Below are 12,315 nucleotides of genomic sequence, written 5' to 3'. Positions count from 1 at the left end.
AGTTTTTCAGCAACCTCCAAACCATTCTTCTAATAAAATCTTCACAATATAACAGACCGCATTTTCAACTGTTCCTTTTGGCCAGTTATAACCACTTTCTGGACAATTGTAGAGAAGTAAAAACACTTTGTACAAGATTTGTAAAAGGAAGAAATTGCATATTTATTCATATTTCTGCTCATAATTGGAATGTGGAAGTTTTTTCTAGAATGTAGGGAGACATCTGAAATCGTGAGGTACAATTTTTATATTCAAATATTTAGTCAAAAAGAGAAAAATCCTGTACCTAAGTGATCAAATAGTTAACATATTTTGTTATTATAGTTGCTGAGTGTTACGGTTAAGATGTGAGGTATCCACCCAAAGCTCATGTGTGCAAACATGCAAGAAAGTTTAGAGATGAAATAATTGAGTTATAAAAGCTTTAACCCCATTGGTGAATTAATCTTCTGATAGGGATGAACTGAATGGTAACTGTAGACAGATAGAGTTTGGCTAGAGGATGTGGGTCCCTAAGGACATGCCTTTCGGATTTATATTTTGTCTTCGTTGAGCAGAGCTCTCTCTTTGCTTTCAGGTGCCATTTTCCTATCTGCTTCCCTGGACCACACTCTCTTGCCATGACATCTGCCAGACTTTGAGACCAGAGCAATGGCCATCTATTCACTGAGACCTCTGTAACCCCAGGTAAACTTTTCCTCCTTTAATTGTTACAGGTTCTTTTGGTTGAAACTGTGAAAAAACTGACTAAAACACAGAGAAAACCTGAATGTAGATGGTAAATACTGTTAGAAAAACATAAACAAATTATGTTTTTACATGTTTACCTATTTAGAATTATATATTTCGGGTCATATATTTATATTTACACATACAAAATTACACCCACACAGAGAATGGTAAACCTTAAAAAATTTATTATCATAAAGTTTTTACTAAAATTTATAAAGTTAATCTTTTGCTATTTTTTTCTTTTTAAAAATTTTCTAGTGGTTGAATTTATACATAACGGTGGGATTCATTATGTTATATTCATATAACATAATTTGATCAGTCTTATACCCCAGTACCCTCCTTCTCACCCATCTTCCCTCCCCCAAATCTGCTTGGTCTACTATACAGATCTTGCTTCTGTCATTATTATTGCTTTAATTGGTGCATTATAATGACATATATGAGTGATATTCATCGAAGTATTTTGGTACATGGACATAGCATAATTAGGCAGATTTGGTTCCCTGGTAACTTCTTCATGCCTTCCCTCCTCCTTCTCTCTTGATCCCCTTCCTCTACTTCTCTCACAAAAGGAGGATGTCATGAGATCAGAAGGGAGACCAATAAAGTCAATTTTAGTAACTCACTATAAATCAAGTATGCCAATACAAGGAAAAAAATGTTGACATTTTAGGACAAATGGGGGACATAATTGAAGTGGAGGTAAAGAGAAATATATATATATATATATATATATATATATATATATATATATATATATATATATATCCTATGAAACAGAAAATTCATGTATTACAGTATAAACTGCTATTATGTGTTTAACTCAATAGCGTCTGATATTTTTACATATCTGTCTGACTTAATATCAGTCCGTAAACTCAAAATGCAAACACTTAAATCATATTTTTTTTCTGAATAAACATCCATTCAGCTTTGTGAGAATAAGGCAAACAAATAAAATTAACTGAATAAAATCAATATGTAGTTAATAAAAGCACATTATATAGGCCATATAACAGAAAGAACTCAGTAAATATATTCAGTACATATTCATTCAAAAACACCTACTGAGAATATGTGTGGAATAAAATTTTTAAAGTCATTATTTTGGATCTCAGGAAGTCTCCACTCTCATAAATGATAAAGTCTGAATTAAGAATCAAATAATTTTGTTTTACTTTTTTAATTCTACATTAAGAAAACTATTTTAATATTATTTTTATTTTCAAAATTTTTAGTAATATATCTTGAAATCTCTTCCATAATCTTGGCCACTAAATGCTACAGCTGTTATTTGTGACTATGTTGGGTATTCTACATTTACATGAATCAAAATAAAGATCAATATTAAGAAGCATTTATTACTGTATCCATATAAAATCTCCTCTCTAGCTCACTAATTCATAAGTTATTTCATAAACTAGTACTTTGCCCTTCAGTTTAAAAATCTTGCATGAAAAATTTGATAATGTATCTACATGAAAAAATGCATAACTATATCTGCATTTACTCTTCTATCTGTAATCCTTCCATATGTAATGCAGTGCAAATATAAAGCTGCATGTTATGCTATATAAAGAGAAGAAATAAAATATCATAGCTTAGTATAAGTACTTTTCAATATGGTTTTGAAAGAAATGCAAAAAACTAATATAAGAGTATCATGACTACTAAGCAAGCTCATAGGAATAAGATTGTATAATATCTTCTAAAATTATATATTTAAAATAAAAGTTGATGGTAGTGAACATTGCTAAGAAAATAGTTTTTTTATAATATATCCTTGTTTTTATATGGTGCAATATTTGCATATTACCTAGTTTTTGGAAATACATAAGCTTCAGATATCACATATGTGTGAATTACAGTATAAATATTCATGCTATTTGATAGAAAATAAAACAATACTTTTGGATAATCCTAGCATATGTCACCTGAAAATATATATACATGGAAAACATGTACACATTTCTGTGTGTACAGTTATCTCATATAAATCAGCTTCATACCAAGTAAGCTGGAGAATGCAGGAATATTCACCATTTTATAATATAATATTTACTCTAGTCCTCTCAATTATTTGAATCAATTGAAGTTGAACCCATGTGAATATCTTCTAGGGTACATAAATCACTTTCATGAAATCCTAGGGGAAGCATCACTTAAGTGTAATGAAATATATTCTGTATAACAATGGCAAAACACTTCAGACCAGTCAATCTAAAGTAATAAATATGATGAATTCCTGGCTTCAATTTAATTTTCCTCTTTGGAAATATAAAGATAATCAAATTGCCAATCTCATTGAGGTTTTTGTACATTTATTCATTTATTTCATTTATCCACTACTAACACATATAATTCTCTTCTCAGTTGAGCAGTGACAAGCTGTATCTCAGAAGATTTGGGTATTTTGGTCAATAAGCTAATAACATCTGTGACATGGATAAGTGCTCCCCAGTGTAGGAGAAATGGGTTTCCAAGAGACACTTGTGAGCACCCTGTGCTGAAGGCATTGATTCTGACACATCCACTTCCACCTGGACTCTTCAAAAACTAGTTATCCTGAGAAAACACCTGCCAGGTTGTCCTATCCCATTGTACTATGACAAACCTTCCCCAACCTTCTAAAAAGGTATATCTGTAGCACACATTGCCTAATTTGGGTCATAACCTGGGGTGTGTAACACTCAAGAGTGCCAAAAAGGTAACACTTTGAAATATAAGTATCTGTTGTGAGAATGTGAATGACATTAATGAGTGAGTAACAAATCACTTTATAAAGTCAGAGGCTTCTGACACTTTGCTTTCAAGAAAATTGAAGAACATCAAATTGTCATCTAATAAATCATTAAAAATCATTTCTGATAGAACACTCTGCAATTTTTTTGATCTATAACTCAGAAGGTGACAAAAATATTTGCATTGTATTGCTATAACAAAATTCCATCAAATTTCAACTATGTTTGCAATATGCACACTGCTTCTCCGGACTCACATCTACAAATTTTTAAGAAGTAAAGTAACCAATAATAAACCTTTTATAATACTTTAATACAACATATATATATATATATATATATATATATATATATATACACATATATACATATTAATATATATATTAATAAGTCAAAAATATTTTGCTACTGTCTTCTTTTTATGATGATACAAAAAGTTGAATGTTTCTTTCATAATGTGATTACTTAAAAATTAAAGATAGTTAATATATGCCTTTGAACTATTTATTTCATCAGGTTAAATATATCAGCTTTGCCAAACATTTCAACGATATCGTTTGAAAGCTGTTTATCATCTTGCTGATGCTATAGTTTAGATCTGTAATGTTCTCCCATAAAACCATGTGTTAGTATATCGTCCTCAAATGTGATGCTGTTAGGAGACAGTGAAAACTTTAAGAGGTGGGGCCTCTTAACCTGGTGTTAGGTCAATCAGAACATGCCACAGAAAGGGATAATGAGACCTTGGATCCTTCCTTCTCTTCCTCTCTCTTTGCTTCCAGGTTATGAAGAGATGAGCAGCTTGCTCTACCGTAAACACCTTCCCAGGATGTGCTGCCTTGATGAGGGCCAAATTGAAGAGTTAAGCAACCATGAACTAAAAACTCCAAAACTGTGAGACAAAATAAATCTTTCCTCTTTTTAAGTTGTTTTTCTCAGGTGATTTGTTATTCAATAAAAAGCAGTTCAACAATGCACTCGGCAGACCACTCTATTCACAAATTTTATTATTTTGGGATTGCTTTAGTTCCAGGTAACACAAATACAGCCACATCATTTACTGTTAGCAAGTGGATTTTAGAATTCTACATGATAACATTTTTTCAGATTGCTTTGTTCTGCTGTTAAAAAATAGCAGATATTTATTACTTGCAGTTATGGAAGAGAAATTCCATAACAAAGTGCCTACTAACTTAGTTCCTCAGAGGGCTATTTTTCTGGCTTGCCAATAGCTGCCTTCTTTCTTTCTTTCTTTCTCATCTCATTGTAGAGAGAATTGATCTCTCCCTACCTCCTCATAAAAACCACTAATCTCTTCATAGGGACACCATAGAAATGAACTCATCAAGCCCTAACTATCACCCACCGTCTCCGGCATCTCTAAATACCATCACATTGGTCATTAGATTTCAACATAGACTTTTCAAGGGTTTTGTGGTTTGGATATAGAATATTCCCAAAAGTTAATGTGTTGAATGAAGTCTTGATTCCCAGTACAGCTTGGTCCCCAGTATAGTAATAGGGATTTGGGGAAGTGAACCATGACAGCTCTAACCTCATGGGTGGGTTAATCCAGTTGAGGGATTAATAATTTGAAAGGACTATTAAGAGGAGGTGGGATATTAGGCAAATAAGATATAATGTAGCATATATGTATATCATTATTTTTATAATAATGATAATTTAAAATAATATTCTATCATACTTATAACTGTGATTAGACTGTCCCTTAAAATATTTTTAGCAAATAAATGTATAAAAAGAAAAAGTTTACCAAATACTAATTAATTCAGAATTTAACTTGAAAGAATAGTTCATATGAATAAAAATTGAAGTTTAAGAATTTTAACTAAACCAATAAAGGCTTGTTTGTAATTTTATGAGTAAAAGGTATTTTCTTAGAACTATCTAACTTTTATCCTCAAAACTACTCTATAGTTTAGTTAAGAAAGTATAGAGTGCATATTTCTAAAATATATGAACTGAGAATTATACAATATTTTATAACAAATAAGAATTTGTTACAAATTACTAGTGCCAGTTCCCGAGATTTCTATTTTAAGAGGTTTTATCAAAAAGATGGTGCACCATGATTATGTGGTATTCATCCCAGGAATGCAAGGTTGGTTCAACATCTAGAAATCAATAAATGTAATTCATCATATCAATTGACTTAAAGATAATAATCATATATTCATCATAATAGATGCAGAGAAAGCATTTGACAAAATAAGGCACCCCTTTATGTTCAAAACACTAGAAAAACTTGGGATAACAGGAACATATCTCAACATCATAAAAGCTATCTATGCTAAGCCCCAGGCCAACATCATTCTAAATGGAGAAAAATTGAAGGAATTCCCTCTAAAAACTGGAAGAAGACAGAGATGCCCTCTTTCAACATTTCTATTTAACATAGTTCTTGAAACACTGGCCAGAGCAATTAGAAAGACAAAAGAAATTAAAGGGATACACATAGGAAAAGAAGAACTCAAATTGGTACTATTTGCTGGTGATATGATTCTATACTTGGAAGACCCCAGAAGTTCCATGAGAAAACTTCTAGAACTAGTAAATGAATTTAGCAAACTAGCAGGATGTAAAACCAACACCCATAAATCAAAGGCATTTCTGTATATCAGTGACAAATCCTCAGAAAGAGAAATGAGGAAAACTCCCCATTTTCAATAGCCTCAAAAAAAACCAAAAACTTGGTAATCAACTTAATGAAAGAGGTGAAAGATCTATATAATGAAAATTACAGAACCCTAAAGAAAGAAATCAAAGAAGACCTTAGAAGATGGAAAGATCTAGCTTGCTCTTGGATAGATAGAATTAATATTATCAAAATGACCATACTTCCAAAAGCACTATAGAGATTTAATTCAATTCCAATCAAAATTCCAATGATACTCCTCATGGAAATAGAAAAAACAATCATGAAATTCATCTGGAAAAATAAGAGACCCAGAATAGCTAAAGCAATCCTTAAAAGGAAGAGTGAAGCAGGTGACATCACTATACCAGACCTTAAACTATAGTACAAAGCAATAATAACAAAAACACTCCATCCATTTACCTGCAAATATGGCAAAATCCCATTTGGTATTGGCACCACAACAGACTGGTGGACCAATGGAACACAATAGAGGACACAGAGACTAACCCACAAAACTACAATTATCTTATATTAGACAAAAGAGCCGAGAACATGCATTGAAGAAAAGATAGCCTCTTCAACAAAATCATGCTGGGAAAACTGGAAATCCATATGCAACAAAATGAGATTAAACCCCTATCTCTCACCATGCACAAAACTCAACTCAAAATGAATCAAGAACTTAGGAATACAACCAGAGATCCTGTGTCTAATAGAAGAAAAACCAGGCCCTAATCTTCATCATGTGGTATTAGGCCCCAATTTCCTTAAGAAGCCTCCTAAGGCACAAGAATTAAAATCAGGAATCAATAAATTGGATGTACTCAAACTAAAACGTTTCTTCTCAGCAAAAGAAACAATCTGTAAGGTGGATAGAGAGCCTACATCTTGGGAGCAAATAATTACCCCTCACACATCAGATAGAGCACTAATCACTAAGGTTTATAAATAACTCAAGAAGCTAAACACCAAAAAACCGAATAACCCAATCAATAAATGGACCAAGGATCTGAACAGATACTTCTCAGAAGATGATGTACAATCAATCAACAAACACATGAAAAAATGTTCATCATCACTAGCAGTTAGAGAAATGAAAATTAAAACCACTCTAAGATTTCATCTCACTCCAGTCAGAATGACAGCTATTAGGAATACAAACAACAATAAGTGTTGGCAAGGATGTGGGGGAAAAGGTACATTCATACACTGGTGTTGAGACTGCAAATTGGTTCAGCCAATATGCAAAGCAGTATGGAGATTTCTTGGAAAATTGGGAATGGAATCACCATTTGACCCAAATGTGCCTCTCCTTGATCTATACCCAAAGATCTTAAAAACAGCATACTACAGGGACACAGCCACATCAATGTTTATAGCAGCAAAATTCACAATATCTAAACTGTGGAACCAACCTGGATGTCCTTCAGTAGATGAATAGATTAAAAAAATGTGGCATATATACACGATGGAATATTACTCACCAATAAAAAGAATAAAATCATGGCATTTGCAGGTAAATAGATGGAGTTAGAGAAGTTAATGCTAAGTGAAGTTAGCTAATTTCAAAAAACCAAATGCCGAATGTTTTCTTTGATATAAGGAGGCTGATTCATAGAGGGATAAGGAGCAGGAGCATGGGAGGAATAGACAAACTCTATTTGGGCAGAAGGGTTGTTAATGAAGGTGGAATGTGATGATCATTACTATCCAAAGGACATGTATGAAGACATGAATTGGTATGAATGTACTATATATACAAACAGAGATATGAAAAATTGTTCTCTATATGTGTAATAAGAATTGTAATGCATTCCACTGTCATATATAAATAAAAAAATAAGAAAGAAAGCTAGAGACAAAACATTAAGGTCTATGTTTAAGTAATCCATAAGTTAGATTTCCCTTCTCTCCTTTACAAGACAATTGATTTCAATGTCCCCAATTAGACTTTGCCTAAGGTGATGCTAAGATGAACACATTCCTTTTATCATTAGAAAAAGTTCCAGAGAAAATATTCAAGTCTGTCACTTGTGTCCCTTATGATAATTTAAATTATGTTCATAATATCCCTGAGTCTCTTTAGTTCTTTATCTTCATTGTGTCATTTAATACTGACAATACTATTCTGAATTATTTTAAAAATGAGGAGAGTTAAATGTCAATTTACACAAGGGAGATCTAGTGATCACTTATTGTGATGGTTAATATGAATTATCAATATGGATGGAGACACCTACAAAATTAGTAAAGTACAGTTCTGTGTGCATTCATGAGGTTATTTTCAGAGATAACTGGCATGTGGGTGAGCAAACTGAAGGGGAGGGGTGAGACCTGCCCTGAATGTGGGTGGCACTGTTCAATAGGCTGGTGTTCTGGATAGAACAAAACATGGAATAAAGAAGAAGTCCTCAAAAAAAGAGGTTTTATTGTTTAGACATACTTTCTTATGTTGAACACATTTCATATGACTCCCTAAAATTTTTGAATTTTATATCCTGGGAAAATAATTGCTTTAAAAATTTCTACTTCATTGTCTATTTGAGACTTGGGGTTCAAATTACTACAAAAAAAATGCAGAGATCCATCCATCTTAAAATAGAGAGCTTCACTCTCAAAAAGTCAAGTTATCATATCAAACTGAAATTGAATATTGTTTAGAATTCTTCAGATAATATTAAAAATTCAGGCAAGAACTTTGGACTATCACAATTATTACAAAAGGGGTGGGTTATGAAATTCATGTATTGGAAAAATTATAAAGTTTAAGCACTTGCAATACCTTTGCTTAAAGCAGTCATTATAAAACTCCTGCAATAACATTGAAGTACCATTGAAATAGATATGCAATTATTTTAATCAAATTTAAATAAATAGTACTATTGAGAATAATTATCCTTAGCAACTTGCTGTAAGACAAGTACTTGAAAAAAAAAATCTTGCATCATTTTCTAATTTAATCTAGTAAAATGCTTTTTATCTATGAATGTGCATGGTTTATTTTGTTTTTGGTATTGGCATTTGTTATTTGGCCCATTATTGAAAATATAAGATAGATCAAAACCTTTTAGGTGAATTAATATTCAAGAGCATATTTTTTGGTATATTTAACTTTTTGTGTCTTTTTCATAGGAAAGTTAATTATACATATCATGAAAAATTAATATATAAATAAAATCTAGTCAATTAGAACAAAATAAAATTACTGGTATACAGTCCTACTCTTAAGTCAGGGATTCAATAAGTTTAGACATTTCATAGCCCCTTATTGTATTCCAATTTTTGTTGTTATGAAAGAGGATCACAGATTGGGTAATTTATAATTAATAGTGGTTTACTTATCCCATGATTCTGATTCTGAAAGTATAAGAGCATACCGATGATACCTGGTGAGGGCCTTCTCATTGTGTCATAATATGGCAAAGGGCACTAAATGTTAAGACAGCAAACCTGCTAGCACAGGTCTCTCTTTCTCTTTTTAAAGCCACTAATGCCATTATGGGGAGCTCAGTGTCATGACCTCATCTGATCCAAATTATATCCCAAAGGCACCACCTTCAAATACTATAATATAAATTTATGAATTAAGTTTTCAAAACATGAAATTTGGCAATGCATTCAAATCATGGCATTCTTCCCTTGATCCTCAAATCCATGCTCTTCTCACATGCAGTACGCCCTCTTTCTAACCCAATAATCACAAAATTTTAATGCATTGTAGAACAAATCAAAATGTCCCAAATGTAGAGTCTCCATTGAATCAGATATGAGTGGGATTCAAGGAACTTTTCATAGTGAGACAATTAAAATCAGAGAAATGACCTACTTTTGAAATACAATGGTGAAATATACATTCCCATTTCATGATGTGGAAATAAAGTAAAAAGAAAAGTAATAGACCACAAGACAGTCTAAAATCCAACCAACTATAAATATATATATATATATATATATATATATATACACATATATATATATATATATATATATAAATATATAAATATAGATTTAACTATATTAAATCTGAAAGCTGGAGAGTAATCTCCTTGGAAACCATATGCTGCCTCCTGGGTACACTGATGTGCAGATTTGGCTACCAAGACTTCTGATAGCCCAGCCCCCGTCCCATGGCCTTGCTGGCCTCAGCCCATCCTTCAACTCTCTTGAGTTGGGGTTAAGTGTCTACAGTTTATCAGATTGATATTGCAGGCTGATAGTTCTACAGTATTGCAGACTCTGTGGAATAGAGTAGAGAGACAGGGGTATCAATAGTGATCTTGCCCTTTATAGCTCATCCGTGTTGTCTTGGTGTAGACTCTGTCCCTATGGGAGGTTTCGATAGATCCTTCTGTATCAAGGTAGAAGAAGCCATGACTCCACAGCTCTTGCTTTACACATACCTGCCCAGATATCACCACTTTGATACTGTTAAGGAATATGACCTCTACCTTCCAGAGAATATGACTTACACCAAAATCCACTTGGAGTGGCACCTGGGACTACTTGAACCACAGCTAGGATGGCCTAGGAGAGATGCCCTTGAATGCAGGGAGCAGAGAGCCATGGTAGTTCTGGACAGTGAACTAGTAAAGGACTCTCTGGACCTATCACCAGAAATCATTTTGCAGTACTAAATTTCTAGTCGTATGATGGAAGCAGAAACCTTGAAGATCTCTGAAATGTCTTTAGTCTTTCATTGTCTTGATGATCCCTTTGTCTGAACTAATTTCTTGAGCAAACCATTAATGGGCCATTCTTTCCTCTCACAAACATTACATGGCCAACCTAAAGTTTCTCAATTATTTTTCATCTGGCTACCCTTATAATTATACTTTCTGTTTTAAATCATCTTCTTCCTCTATTTTTTTAACTTAGGAAATAAAAAGCAGCCATGCAGGAGCCTGAATGATTTCTAGAACTAGACATTCTAGTTCATCACTCCTAAATTCTATATCCCATAAGTTGCAGGACACAGACACAATTTTACCAAGTCCTTTGCAACTGGATCGTAAGAACAGCCCTCAGAAATATGTTGTTCATTTCTGAGACTTCATTAGAATGATCTTTACCATCTGTGTTTCTACAAACCTTTTGGTCATGACAACTTATGTAATTACTGATCCTTCCTACTCTTCTCTCCTGAGCAGAATCATTCAGAGCAGAGAAACACTAGAATTGCCTGAAATGATCTACTCATGACAACACTGGCTTTTTCCAGCACTAAATTTAAACATGTTCTAACTTTTAACCATTACCCAGTACCCAACCTACTTCCAATTTTCAGGTATTTGTGTAATAAAAACCCTTACTATATACGTACCCATATTTGTGCCTTTGCCCATTCATTGTTGGTATAATTGAATACCACAAGCTGGATAATTTATAAAGAATAGAGGGTTTGGGTTGTTTTGTTTTTTTTTGTTTTTGTTTTTTGGCAATAATATGGCAAAGGGCACCAAATGTTAAGATAGAGCAAACCTGTTAGCACAGGTCTCTCTTTCTCTTTTTAAAGCCACTAATGCCATTATGGGGAGCTCACTGTCATGACCTCATCTAATCCAAATTATCACAGTTCTGGAATCTGGGAAGTCTGAGAGGATGAAACCTGCATTAGCTAGGGTCTCCCCTGATATATATAACATGGAAGAAAGCATCCTATGTGAGATACAGAAAGCTTGCTGGTTTGGGTCCCTCTATATTTTTATTAAGCAGCTGATGCCACTGTGGGGCCTCACTCTCATGACTTTGTCTATTTTTAATCATCTCTCAAGGACCTTACCCCCAAATACAATCAACATATTATTTCAGGGGTTAATTTTCCAACACATGAACTTCTGGGGAAGCATTCAAACCATATCAACCCTTCATTGAGATATTAAACTTGTTTACTAGAAATTATGACTTGTCTTTTTTAAAAAAAAATGAATCTATTTTCTTTTGAAAGATAAAGAAATATTTCTTTTCAACATAGGTTTTAAAGTTTATATATAAATATTTCTGTAAAATTTCTCATTCAAACAGAGAAAACATATACTGTTTATTAAATAGATTATTTACCAGGTGCAGTTTTAATTTTGCTTAGAAAATAAACTTCTAGACTATTAGGCACTGATTTTTTCTAATGATATATAGTATTGTCAAGTACGTGTACTAAGATGTATTTTAAATTAATTCCAAGTG

The sequence above is a fragment of the Marmota flaviventris genome, chromosome 7 (genome assembly GCF_047511675.1).
Source record: "Marmota flaviventris isolate mMarFla1 chromosome 7, mMarFla1.hap1, whole genome shotgun sequence".
In the NCBI taxonomy this organism is placed as follows: domain Eukaryota; kingdom Metazoa; phylum Chordata; class Mammalia; order Rodentia; family Sciuridae; genus Marmota; species Marmota flaviventris.
The sequence above is the reverse complement of the archived record's forward strand: the minus strand, read 5'-3'. Positions refer to the sequence as shown.